General features: G+C 40.1%; 1 protein-coding gene across 11 annotated transcripts in view; it reads left to right on the plus strand.

Moving 5' to 3' along the window:
- Nucleotides 1-14,646, plus strand: part of CAAP1 (caspase activity and apoptosis inhibitor 1) — a 1,159,962-nt gene that overhangs the window by 414,158 nt on the left and 731,158 nt on the right. For all 11 annotated transcript variants that reach the window (XR_013829209.1, XR_013829210.1, XR_013829211.1 and 8 more), the window contains one exon: nt 7,608-7,836. The gene's annotated coding sequence lies outside the window, so the exon portion shown is untranslated. The remainder of the gene's footprint in view (nt 1-7,607; nt 7,837-14,646) is intronic.

Here is a 14,646-nt window from a genome sequence, read left to right on the forward strand (position 1 = left end):
AGGCAAAAGTGAAGACAGTGGGGGGGAAAGTAGACTTCTGGTTTCAACTGTAGAACAAAAGCCATTGATGGTTTTATTTTTAAACGTAATCACAGCTTAAAAGAGTGATAATTCACCTTAGGTTTTAGATTTTGTTGTTGTCGGTTTTTTTTGGCACTCTCCGTGCTTGATGACCTGAGCTGCTTACCCTCTTAATCATATGCCTCTGAGTAGGTGGATTTGCACAACAGAGGAGTAATTCTCTCTTTCCAGGACAGGAAAAAAGTTAGATATGGAAATGTGAGTTCCTTTGACTATAGTACCCAATGCCTGTGCTTCTCCTGATTGAAAGAGCCATATTTTACATTTGTAATGTGCAAAACACAAAGGTTTCACATCAAAGTTTTTGGTAGTTTAAATGATTTCTTGAGTCTGATCACGAGGGGGTTTCTTCCTCTTTGAAATTTCCACCATTTACAATCTAGCTCCAGATATTACAAGCTCTAGAATGACTGCTTTTATACTCAGGTTTTAGATATGTCCTTTTCTACTTGTGTATACATTAAGCATTACAAGCAATACAGAATCTTGGTGAAGTTTCCCTCTTAAAATGATTCCCTGGGAGTAAGGTATAAATGAGGGGAGAGAGGAGGATGGGAGAGAGGGTGAGCAGGGTGATGGATAAGTCCAAGGGAAAAGCTGGAAGTATTAAAAAATAAATTGCAACTTAGTTGCGTCGTTTAGATTAATTCCATATTGTTCAACTTATTCTTGACTATAGGCACTTTACCCAAGCCTGTGACTGTATCATTGTCTTACTTCTCAGCAAGTCTGTCAGCTGGGGTCCTACATTTTATAAACAATTTATAGAGGTAACCATTTCCTTTGTGATGGTTTTTCAGACTCCAGGAGTGATTAGATTCAGGGTATCCTTTTTAAGGACTCATTTATATAAATGAGGCAAGTCAAAGTGACAGGAATATATGGAGGGCAGTATGACAAATGATCCTCCGTTTTAAGCACTGGATGGTCCTTTACAAAAGAAGTTTCTTATGTGAGTGAATTTATAGCTGGCCTCCAAAAGACTAGTCAGCCCCATCTAATCACTTTAATGCTTTCAAAATGTCTCCTACTTTCTATGTTTTGGAATAATTTCTGGTATAAGTTTAACAGTTCTGAGACCACTCTTGAGTACTTATGATATGCCAGTGACTGTGCTAAGCACTTTTGTATGAATTATATCCTTTAATCCTCATAAGAGGGTCATCATTTAATCACATGTGTTGGGTTCTATTATTATTTTGACTTTATAGATGAAGAAGTCACTGAGGCTTGGAGAGGTGAAGTTGCTTGCGATCGTAGGAAAAATGCTCATACGGCTGGTACACTGAGCAAAGCCTGAAGGCCAGGCAGCCTAGCTAATCACTCTGCCCCACTGCCTCCTGATCAATTATTTCATTGACCCGTTCATAGATAATGGGAAGGTTCAAGTATATATTATATATCTTTACATATGTATATGGTATATATACATGCATATGCAGTATAATCAGTATTTTCATGATATTTCCTGTCAAAGTTTATGACTTCTTTAGGGGTATATTTTCCTCTCTAGTAATAGGCTATGTGTACTTTTTAATGAAACTAGACAAATAAATGTTGTCCAAATCTCCCTGCTGGCAAGTGTGCTCTATAAGCTTAGCTCCGGGTCTAAAAGCGGTATTGTTTTATTTTCCCTTTAGGCCCTTCATATTTCCCCAGGGGCTGTGTCAGCGTGCTCCCTTCACAGGCAGAGACTAGGAGGAAGACTGCGCTAACGACTGTTTAACAAATTAACGAACAAAAACAACGGTTGATTTTGAGACCACTTATGAATATGAACTAGGATTAGGTTGTGCTTTGGCAAATGTTTTTCGGTTCGTGTGTGCATGCCCGTGTGTGCCGGGGCACATATATTTTTCACAGCGCAAACATTCTGAGTATTTTTTTCGTTTCCAGGCACATTCAAGTAGAGTATAACATGCTATATGCCTTTCTTCAAGAAGCTCATTGATAAATATACAATACCTTTATATTTTTATTTATTTTGCGGTACGTGGGCCTCTCACTGTTGTGGCCTCTCCCGCTGCGGAGCACAGGCTCCGGACGCGCAGGCTCAGTGGCCATGGCTCACGGGCCCAGCCGCTCCGCGGCATGTGGGATCTTCCCGGACTGGGACACAAACCCACGTCCCCTGCCTCGGCAGGCGGACTCTCAACCACTGCGCCACCAGGGAAGCCCTTTATATCTTTTTATTTAACACGTACTCCTCCACCCCTTTCCCATGCATTTGCCCTGCTCTTGGAGACTTTTCTTCCTTTTTTTTTCCCCCTTGGTAACTCATTTATTCTTTAAGAACCAGCTTGGGCAATCTCTTTTCTGGAATACCTTCCACCATCTTGCTCCTGCCAACTTTGCCCAGACTAGTTTGTGTGAATGCCCTTCTCTAGGCTCCACAGTAAATCAGAGAATAGCTTCTCTGCCATAACTATTCTCTTGCCACTTGAGTTATCTGTCCACATGTCTGATTCCCTTTCTGGGCTTTTAGCTCCTTGAGCGCACCACTCTTGTTTTTCTAATCTCCACAGTTTCAGTGTGCTGCAGAGTGACAGGTGATGGGTGTCGGTGAAAGTTTGTTGAAGCGATGTTTAAAGATACAACTCTCAGTCTCTTCAGAAGTCCTTACTTCCCTGACCTCCTATGGCAGGTACAAACTACCACTTCCTGGGAAATTAATCATGTTGCTCTGGGAATCTCCCTTGTGTTACTGCTATTTAAATCCTGTAGTGTTATTGAATGTTTTCTCTATATTCTCAACTAGATTTTGAACTCTTTGGAGGTAAGAGGAAGATTTTCAATTTGGGGTGTCCTCAGAGTCCCCCTAATACTGCTTTGTACATATTATCTTCTTGATAATGTTAGTTCGTGAATTGTTAAAACACTTCAAAAAGCGGCAAACAAGAGCTCCTTCCAAAGTACATATTACAGGGCAATTGCCTTTTCACTCTCCATCTCTTCAAAAACTAGGTATGTTATGTGATTACAGGGACTTCAGAAAAGCCCTTTTATTTCTCAAAGGAATCACAGGAAACTCACAGTGCGAATGGATTTCAGTTGCTTTTTTCTTATAGAAAGATAAAACCCAGTGACTGTGGATATCCTCTTCATTTTGGGGCCTCACTTTCCTTATCTGTAAACTTGGTGTAATAATATAGTTTCCTGATAGGGGCTGTGATGAAGGGTGAATGGGATAATGTATGCAAAGCACGTAATGGCACCTGGAACGTGGTGATTCATCAGTGAAGGATAGCTGTTATCATGAACGTTCACTATGGGCGTGATCATTTGGAGGAGTTCCATAGAAGAGAGGCACTTGGAGCTTATTCAGTTGGTTTATCCGTTCTTTTTACAAATAATAAAAAACACTTATACAGTGCTTCCTATGTTTAAATACTATTCTCTGGGTGCTTTACATATATCAACTCATTTAAACCTTTCAACAATCCTATTAGATACATTCATTCTATTATTAACTCCATTTCAGAGTCATTAAAGCACAATAGTCCAGTCACACAGCTAATAAGTGGCAGAGCTGGAATTTGAATGCATGTTCTTTGGTGACCGAGTCCATGCATTTAATCATTATAAAATAGAGGGCTTCTTAAGGAAGCATCGATTCAACATCTACTCTGGGTTGGGTACTGAGGTTAGAGAGATGAGGAAGGGCTATCCCTGCTTCAATGGCTTTCACAGCAAGAGCAGGAGACAGGCAGGCGGATGTGCAATTACTGATTGATATCATAGGGGCTATAAATAGGGGGATCTGATGTTCCAGTTGGCCAGCGTTAGTCCCAGTTGACACCTGTCACCGAGCATAATTATTAGTAGTGTTTTCTTTTACATTCAACAGTGTGTTGTTTGGGATCATAAATTACATGGCCTCTGTTAGCTCTATGAAAGGGGTATGGGAGGTGATCTGGGATCTCCAGATGGGGGGACCTGAGTGTTCGGGACAGAGCTTCCTCTGACTGAGTCTCATAGAATGAGAAGTTTTCCAGGTGGGAGAGGGACACTGAAGCAAAAGGAAAGGGCACAGGAGGGTGAGAGTTCTGGATACGTTCGGGAAAGAGCCAGCAGATTGGGCTGCAGTGGTGGAGTGCTGACACTGAAACCCAGCTGCACTTTACAGTCGCCTGGACAGCTCTTGAAACTCCCCTTGCCCAGGCTGCACCAATTAAATAGAATCTCTGGAGCTGACTTTTAAAGCTCTCCAGGTGATTACAATGTGATTTGAGAACCTCGGTGGTAGAAAGCCCTTGAGAGGCAGGTAAGAAGTGATGGGTGAGTGGGAATGGGGAAACCAGGCAAGGACCAATTCACGGAGTAATGTGGTCATAACCAAAGGTGCTGCTACATGTCCCTGAATGTCCAGTCTTTCTGCAGAGCCTGAGTCTGGTTTGGGCAGGTATGGTGAGCTCCCTTTCTTTTCTGTTAGGGCAGCAACATGAGTCTATAACAGACTGCAGTTAGTAGCTTGTACGCTCTATTTACAGCCCTCTAAAGTGAGCATTATGGCCTTCATGCAGCTTGCAGAAATTCTCTCCACGGCCCAGAAAACCTTTCAGTGATACTAAGGGTGCCAAGGATGATGAGACATGTGAGGCAGACCGCTTTTCCATATCATAAGGGTGGGCATGAAAACACCTTCGAACGATTCTTTCTGTGAAAACACAAGCCCTGAAGTACATTATGTATGAAAAATATTCTCGGTAGATTCCTGGGAAGGAAACTGAAGGTTAATTCGCTTGTCCTGTCTCTTGATTATTTACCAGTCTAGCTAATTGTTAAGAAGGTGGAACCTGCTAATTAGCAAGACTGATTTAAGGTAGAAAGTGAAATTACAAGGGTTAATAGTAATGGCCACACTGCCCTTTGCAGAAGGACCGTCTGCTCTGGAGCTACCTTAAGGGTAGTATCCAGCTCCCCTGCAGGGAAGATATTAACACCTGCCCCTCAGGTCGGCAACTGGGATGAGGAAGAGATAAGTTCACTCTACTGAACAAGCAGGTTTTACTGAGCTGGGGGAAAGGGACCCTTGCACAGGGCTCTGTGCCTCAGCTGCCTCTTCTTCAGCTCTCCTCTGGCTCTGCCTCTCTTTCTCTACAGTGCCGTGTGTCCTCAGAACCACCTCCTGTCTTCACGGCCACCTGGAGCCTGCCTCCCCCACTTCCGGACAAACCTTTGGATATTCGGGACACTGGAATTTCCAGCCTAAGTAGTCCTGAGCCTGCTTCCAAGGCCCACATGAGTCTCTTTCCGAGGAGTTTTCTCTTGGGGGAGGTACAACCAAGCTGTCGGTGGGCCCACGAGTGGGCTTGGAATGTGGTCTTGGCGTGGCTGTTTGTGAGGGTGGGGATAGAGACGGAGTTTGGATGTGAGGATTGGAGCGCCCACATGCATGCAAGTTGCCATCCAGTGGAGGACAGAGCCAGGGTGGGGAGTAAAGGAGGAAGAGCTGGCTCTTCCCAAGCTCCGTGTCCTGGCACAGAACCCCACGGGGTCCAAGAGTTATGAATTTGAATCTAACCTTCTAGGTCATTATTAAGGTACATTTGTTTAGGTAAGAGGATAGAAACTATTTTATTTAAATTTTGTTAACTGTTTTATACGTTTTAAATATTTAGGTATGTGGGTTTCCATTTGGACTCTTGCCCTGGGCCCTTAAAAAGTTAAGGGTAAGCCTGGAGCTGGATCACGTAAATGGTACATAGAGAAACATGGGTCACCTGAGAGGTGGGTGACAGACAGGATAGCTGTTTGTTTTAATTAGCTGAAGCTCATTTGCCCAATATTCTGCATAGTATCAAATGAAACTCATCCAATTATTATCCCAGCACCGGGTGCAGGTAAAAGTGCCATGTCAAAATCTGTGACTAGGTCGGACGCTGGCATTGCAGAAGCAGGAGGAGGGGACCACGTTTGTATCTTAGCACTTTCTAGTGAATCCATTCACGGGCGGAATCAATAGAAATTGAGTCCTTCCCCTGTGTCAGGTATTGTATTCACCACTTTGCTTTTGTTATCTTTTTTATTCCATGCCAAGCAGGTATTATCATTCCCATTTTAGAGATGTAGAAACCTTTGTCTGAGAGATTAAACAACTTGCCTAATATCCTCTAACAAATAACAGGATTTATTTGTTGGTCCCCAACCAAGACTCAGCTTCTTGAGGTCATGCTTTTTTTTTAACCCTGATTCCCTACCATCAGAGTGGGAGATGTCTTTTGAGGCAAAATTATCCTAAGATGTTGTTTCGCTTTTTCAAGATTACTTTTTTTTTCCTTTTTCCCATTTCACCCCCCACTCAGCTGACCCCCTTCCTCCTCCCCCTCCCCTGCCTTTTGAGTAAATCACCCTAATTATTAACTTTGTAAATGAAGCTCTAAATAAACCATTTAAGTTTATTCCTATTAGATGGAACAGCGGATTAGAAATCCAGTGCCACCTGGGGTGGGAACGTGGGAACGTGTTAGATTTCCATGCTAATGCTCATGCATGTTGTATGCCTTAGATTAGCAGCTAATGTGGTCATTGATCATCTCATGTCATACGAGCTACAAACCTGCTGCTTTGAGCTAATTCTTTTAAAAACTTGTTTCCAAATCAGTATTCAAAGTCCAGACGAAGGTTTCTGGTTTGGAAACGAGGTCATATTTGCTTTTGGTAGGGGTCAAAAACATTTCTCTAACTATTTATGCTCTTTGTAGATAATAAACAGGGTGTAATATATCATTGGAGCAAGTTAGGTTTGAGAAATTGCCAAAGGAAAAATACTTCCTAAAATGTAGTCCTACAAATCCTTTTTGTACCCTATGTAGTTTCTCTCTATGCTATGTATAAGTCAAAAATATGTTAAAAGTTTTCATTTGAAAGCCTATTCAATTTGTATTTAAATTGCCTAAGCATTTACCCCATTAAGAAGGAAACTGAGGGCATTTTTTTTTTTTTTTTTTTTTTGCGGTAGGCGGGCCTCTCACTGTTGGGGCCTCTCCCGTTGCGGAGCACAGGCTCCGGACGCGCAGGCTCAGCGGCCATGGCTCACGGGACCAGCCGCTCCGGGGCATGTGGGATCTTCTCGGACCAGGGCACGAACCCGTGTCCCCTGCATCGACAGGTGGACTCTCAACCACTGCGCCACCAGGGAAGCCCTGAGGGCATTTTTATTTCAAGTTATATCGCTCTGCCATTACTGAGGTCTAGCTCACATTCTGGTCTGTTCACTTAAGTACTGTGTGACCTTAAAGAAATCCTTATCATCTCTGAGTCTCAGTTTCTTTATCGGAAATGTGAGACTCATGGTAGCACTTACCTCACTGGGTGATTATAGGATTGACCAAGGCAATGAATGGGAAGTATTTAGTTATAAGTCTGGCGCTTAGTAAATACTCATATAAACATTTGTGATTATTTGATTGCTCTTCCATGTAGAAAGTCATCTTGGCTAAAATATGATGAACAAGAAGTTCACTGATGAAGTGGGGCAGTAGTTGCTCACCTCTTTTTTTTCTTTTTCTTTTTTTTCTGAGCAGATGTAGAAACCAGCCACAACTCAGTCCTATGCACTGGAAAACTGGTGGTGGGTTGACAAGAAATTATGTTTACACTTCAAGAAGGACACTTCCATGTCTTCAGAATCTGAGCTGGACCTCCAGCTAACTCACGGGTAGAGGACGAACAGAGGACCCCAAACAAACCCATACTCTGGAGGAACCATCTCAACACTGAGCAGGGACACCACCCCTTCAGCCTAGAAAGAGGGTAAGTTCAAACTGTGCTTTACACAGTTGGTCATGGAGAGGTATGGTTCATTGCTCTGCTACAACCATTAGGGGAAGAAGCTAAAAGTTGGCCAATGCCAACTCCCTTTCTTGACTTTTGACCTCCCCTTCTCTCTATGCATACATCTCTGTAAAACTTGAAATCAATGCATCCCTAGGAAAAATGGGCAGGGATGGCAGTTGTTGTTGTTGTTGTTGTTTCCATTTCTGGGGAATTTCTCCAGGAGCACCCATGGGGAGCCACGGCTGCTCTGATGCTGGCAGAGTGCAGGCAAGGCAATCTGGGCTCTGGGTTTGGCGTTCGGCTCTCTCTCTTGCAGCTGCATCACAAGAGCCTGGGGAGCATTAGGCAGCAACGTGAGGCTCTGGATGATTCTCTGGCTGCCAATAACCTCATGCATTTGAGGCTGAAGGATAGAAGTTTCGGTGATTAGGGAATATTTGATTCAATAGTAAAGGCCCTGAAGTATAGTGGAACCAGCCACGGCTAGTGGCAAGGGTGGGTGGTCTGGGTGAGACAGTTCTTTCTGAAAGTGTTTGCTAGGCAAAGTTTCCTATATAATCTTGTTTTTATTTATTTGTTTGATGGTTGAGGGGATTCGGATGGAGCTGTGCCACCAACTCTACAAAAGTATTGCAGAATTCACTTATTTAGATTTGCTCTTTCCCTTTGTGAAACTTTGCAATGCTCTTTAAATTATAAGAGAGAGTTTCAAAGACAATTACAGGATACTTTCCTCGCAGGAAACCTGAGGTTTTCTTCATCCATTTTATTTCTATATGCAGAAAGAGTGACTTTAAACATACGAATATGTGTATATATTTTTGAGTTAGGCTCTTCTCTTTTACATAGAGACCAGATGTATAATTTCATAATTCATTGAAGACAACTTTGTTTAGATATGTTATCCTCCCCATTGAATGTATAATTAGGATCTTTGTTAACAAATCAAAACAGCTTTCCTATTTAGAAATTCCACCCAAGCTCTTAGTACAATGCTGAGAACATGTTACATACCTAGCCCATTGATGAATGAACAAGGTTGGATTCAATAAAGAAAAATGTAAGGTATTAAACTTGACAAAGAAGAAATATTCAGAGACTCAAGATGGTAATGGGCTTCCCAGGTCACAGAGTTGAAGAAAATGTTCTAGAAATGTAAGATGGCAAAAATAAATCAGAATAAAACTATGGTTGTAATTGTTGTTAGAAAAATATGGAGGCTACAAATTGTCTCCTATATTAAAAGATGGACCAACAGTCTGCTGGATGTCCTAGAGTATAGACTCTGGAGACAGATTGTTGGTTATGGGTCCTGAGAATGCTCTTTCCATCTATGGGGTCCTGGGCAAGTAGCTTAGTTTCCTCTTCTGTAAAATAATAATATAGTAGTAATAATATCTGCCTTAGAGGATTTTTGGGAGGATTAAAAGAAGTCACTCACATAAAAGGGACTGGACCATAATAAACATTTAATAACTGGGGCCATTATTAGATACATTATTTGGGAACATAATTAACCTTTCAGTAAGGTCATCTTGATGAGACTTGTATATTCTTCTGGGGTTACTGATTTTTGAAATCTGATTTCTTTACAGATGCCAAAGACAGAGAATAGGCTAGGGTGATAGACCCTATAGTGGCCTAATAGGGTGTTGGATCTCCTATAGATCTCGAGATCCTATACTGGCACTGTTGCTCTTTCTCATTTCCCTTACGATGCTGTTCCTCGCTGGACTGACTTCCCTGGGCCCAGCTGCTGCTTTAGGGGCATAGCCAGTACCGTGAGATTGGTCCCGCTTCTTCCCTTTCTATCAAGCCCTGAAAATGATAAAGGTTGCATGCTTATGAAACCTGAGGGTAACACTGCTCCGAGAGGGAGAGCTAATTCCTGGATAACCAAGCAAGGATTCAGAGGTTACAGCTAAACTATACTGAAAGATACAATTCGCTAAAGCTAAATACATAGTCTCTCATTTATATAAAGATAAAGCAATAAATTATTCAAGCATGAGCTTGAGAACAGTGATTCCATAATCTAGAGAACTTTCTTGATTTCAAGGTCAAGATGAGACGGTAAAATGCCTTGGGGCCTGGTATGTTCCATACTACAGTTGACTATTGCCATCCATGCAGGAGTTGGCCTGAACTTCCTGGGTTCCCAGATCTAAAATGACAGTCACTGATGTTGGAAGACCAGGCAGCTAGCTAGGCTGACTCATGAGGGAAGTAGCTTACCACTAAAGCGCATGTGCTGTAATTTGAGCCACACATTGTATCTTCATTATCTCATTTAATGGAAGCAGCCTATAAAATACGTATCATATCCTCATTATAGTACGCATGTCACAGACCTGCTGGTTTGCTTTCGAAAAGTCAGAAGAATCAACATTCAATCAGACGTGCTAAGTCCTCTGGTCTGCCGTTCAGGACGAGGAAGAGTAGAGTCACAGGAAAATCTCTCGAGGTCAGCTCTTAACTGATGCCTCCACTTAAATGGTTGTTGACAAACAGTTGTAGCGAGGGGAGAGCAATCGGAATATTTTCTACAGATTATGTCATATGAAAAATAGTTGAAGGAACTAGGAAGTATTTCGTTTAGAAAAAAAGGAGGTTTAAAGGAAATATGATTGCCTTTTTCATATACTTCAATGTCTGTCATGGAAAGAGGCATTTCGCTTAGGTATTCTGTGCTCCTCCAAGGAATTGAGCCAGGACAAAGAGGTATAAGTATCAGTTATACAGATTCAATATAAGGAAGGACTTCTTAAACTGGAGATGTCCAAAATACCATGTGTGGCCTAGAGGGAGAGTGAGGGTCCCTTCTTCAGAATTGCTTAAGCAGTTACTGAAGGCCGTGCCTAACCTCAGAGACTGAAAGGCTGTCAAGTACAATGGATAAGCTCAGGAAATCTGCCACTAGGGAGTCTGGATGCTCTTCCTGGCTCTGTCTGACACTAGCTGGGAGATTGTGGGGAAGTTCCTCTCTGACTCTCAGTACCTACCTCATAAATCCTCATGGATGTTCATAGATGTAAAGTGATATATAGTTACAACACAGATAACGTTAGTTATTTCTTACGATTATTACCTGGGAATGCTGTAGAGAGATTTCTGTAAAGAGCAGAAGGTTTGTTAGAGCTCTTTCCCACTTGAAGACAATTATTGATAATAATACAGTAAAACTCTGTTAATTTTATGGATGTACCATTGAGCCTGTGAAACACCTTATATACTTAGGGTCAACATGACAGATTTTACTTCATCAGTGTAAATACAACCCAAGTACAAATGGAGACATACAGGTAAAAGAAGAGAGATGAGCATACATTTTATAAGGCTGATACGCTGATAGCTGTTCTGAAGAGACTGGCTTAAATGTTCATTTCGGCAATCTCTATTGCCTACTCCATCTATGAGTTATAGTGTGCATAAACAGCATAAGGTGTTTTATGTTAATGCTCGAGAATGATTTTTTAAATTTCATGTGAGTAAACCAGGCATATTGTTAACAATATAATTTGGGCTAAATTGAGCTCTTAGTAAATTGTGAACGGTTTATTATTATTCACTGGAATGCATTTACTCTGCTAATGCAGTATTGCAGCTTTTTAATTATAGGTTAATAGTTTAACAGCCAAAGTCAAGTGCTATTAATAAAATGGTATAACTAAAAGATCACATTTGTAGCATTCTATGGCTTTCTTCATATTTTATTAGTAAAGTTGAAAAATAAGATGTGACAGAAAAGAATAAAAAGCAAAAGCAATTACTGCATTCAATATAAATGATGGAAAACTTGGGTTTTGTGCTCTCAGCTAAAGCAAAGCAAGATGTAATACAGTGCCTGGTCCATTGCTCTACAATGACCGAATGAATGGCGGTTGATCAAGAAACAATTCTATTGACAGTTTCATTCCCTTAAATTAGAATTCTTGTTCAACCTGTGTCTATACAGGTAAAACGAAGCAGAGAATTGTTATTTGTTCGGCAAATTAAGGAAGAAGAGAAAGAATATGAATAACACATTCCCTCCCTCCATTTTTCCCTGTAGTGGAAGATCTATATTCAGTAGTTAAATGTTTTCTACTCTTTTTCCACTTCATTTTGTCTGTGAAAAAGAGGATGGTGTGATCATCATATGTAATGGAGAACGAATGTAGCAGTTTTCAAATTTTTCCTCTCATGAGTTGGATGTTCTTGAGTAATAAGTATATCCGTATCAAATAAATAACTGGGGTAAATCTAGAATCCTGTACTTATATGGGGCTTCCCTGGTGGTGCAGTGGTTAAGAGTCCACCTGCTGATGCAGGGGACACGGGTTCGTGCTCCGGTCCGGGAAGATCCCACATGCCGCAGAGCTGCTAGGCCCGTGAGCCATGGCCGCTGAGCCTGCGCGTCCGGAGCCTGTGCTCCGCAACGGGAGATGCCACGGCAGTGAGAGGCCTGCGTACCGCAAAAAACAAAACAAAACAAAGCAAAACATAGTGATGTAATTACAGAGAGGAGATTGGACTTCATGGCAATAAATTTAAAATGTTAGGGGATTTCCCCAAACTCAGTTCAATGTCAGTCAAGGATGTGATTACAACTCCAGGAACATGAGCATTCTCCTGCTGCCCTGGAACCCAAAGGAAGGGCCATGAGTCCTGCTAGGGTGATGACCAGTGGAGATGGTTGAGCAGATGGAGACCAATGGAGATGGTTGAGCAGAACGGAGAGAAAACTCAAGCTATGTCAGATGAGTAACTGTGGGGAAAGCCTGATAATGGGGAGACAGCCAGGGGACAATGATAACTATGCTTAAATATTTTAAGGGCTATAATGAGAAAGATGGAATAGATTCATTTTTTATCAAGGGTAGCCAATAAGAAAGGCATATGTGTGAAAACCATAAAAAAGATTATAATAGGAAAATGCATTATTAGTATATTATGATGTACTACCTTTCTAGTGCGAATTCCTCTATTTAGGGTTCTTTTATCAAAACCATTTCAGCACTTGAAAAGGATTCTATGGAAGTTTTTAAATCCTAAATTGAGTGATTGATAAATTATCTTGTGATTCTGTGAGTCCACAAGTTAAATAATCAAATTTTTATTGCTCTGCCATAATCATGATATAATAGTTGTTAGTTTGAATTTCCTAACTGAAAAATTCTATAAATATAGAGGTTGTTATTTTCATAAGGAGTTCAATGAAAGAAAGAAAAACAGAGCTGTGAACTATTTTTAAGTAGTAATAGGTTTTAACTAAAATATGTGAGGATAATATTAAAAAAATAGAAATGCATTTACTAATTAAAATTCTAAGGAGCTGTTTTCATGAGGGTTTTCTCCCCTTTTCCACCACACATCCCTCAGAAGATCACATTATCACTGATAAAAGCACCGTCTAAAATAGTGAACTTTGTGCCATTAAAATTAACATTGATTTGTATAATTTCGGAGAGAAAAAGGGAGATAAGTAGAGGATCATGAAAGTCATGCAAAAATTTTCATCAAAATAATTACAAATATATATATATATATGTATACATACATACATACATACACAATGATGTGAATGTCATCACTGGATAGTGAATATGAAAAATCAGTCAGGTAACAGCAGCTGGTATGAATTTCTACCATATAAACCAGTGGTAGAATTTAATGCTATGCTTATGTTTGTTACTGTGTTTGCCTCTGGAATTGCTTCCCTTCTTGCATCTGTGCTTATATAAAATGGGTTTAAGTGCACTGAGCGCTCTTTAATATCATATAAGCCCTGTATGTAAAATATTTTCTCAGTGAGAATTTGACTTAAATTTTCTTTCTATCGTCCTCAAACCACTGACCTGAGAGACTAAGGATTTACTTAAAATTGTTGCAATAAACAGAAAGCTTTCAGTTTTCATTGAATAGTCATTTATTGGAGCTGTTCTGGCCTCTCTTGTGTAGCCTAGCCTCTGTTTCTCTGCTCCCATATCTATCAGAGTTTGCATGTCTAACTGGACATTCTATTAAAATGAAAATCTTAACTAGGGACAAGTCCAAAGAAAATGTAGGTTTTAAGAACTTTTTGATATGAGGTATATGTAGATATGACTTCAAGAGACTACTGTCTAGTCTATGGTAGTATGAAAATTAAAGCCATAAAAATCAGCTGATCCCTAAGTAACTTTTTATTTTTAATTTTTTCCAAAAATTCAGGGCAATGTATTTATTATCTTGACCAAGGCTTCTATGTAACATTAATCACAAGTCCTTGCCTTCGTTGTTATTGTTGTTCTATGATAATGTTGTCAAAGTTTTGAAAGAAAGATTATTGGATAATAATATTAAATTAACATAATTTAAATAACTATAAATTTCATAATAAAGAGCTCTTATCTATATATTACATGCATCATATAGCCATATTTAGAAATTATTTAATTTTAGGCATTCATACATATTTTTAAATGGCGCAATTGAGAAAAAATCCGAAGACGGAAAGAGGCATCTGAAAAGAGAATTGCTGCCATACGTTTTAAAAAAACTATAATGTAAACGTAAAGTTCACTGCATTAGAGATAAATTTAATTAAAAATATGAAACTCACATGTATTTGTGCAATACTAAAGCTTGAGTTTCACAGAATTTTATTTTTTTGGATTTTGTTTGTTTTCCCTTATTTGCAATCAGAAAAGAAGTTTGATTTTTTTCTCTTTTCAATCAATCTTGTTAAAGGTTTATCAATTCTTAAAAAATCTTTAAAATATTATCTCTTGATGTTGTTGATTATTGTACTGATATTTCCTGTTC

Source organism: Stenella coeruleoalba (genome assembly GCF_951394435.1).
Source record: "Stenella coeruleoalba genome assembly, chromosome: 7".
In the NCBI taxonomy this organism is placed as follows: Eukaryota; Metazoa; Chordata; class Mammalia; order Artiodactyla; family Delphinidae; genus Stenella; species Stenella coeruleoalba.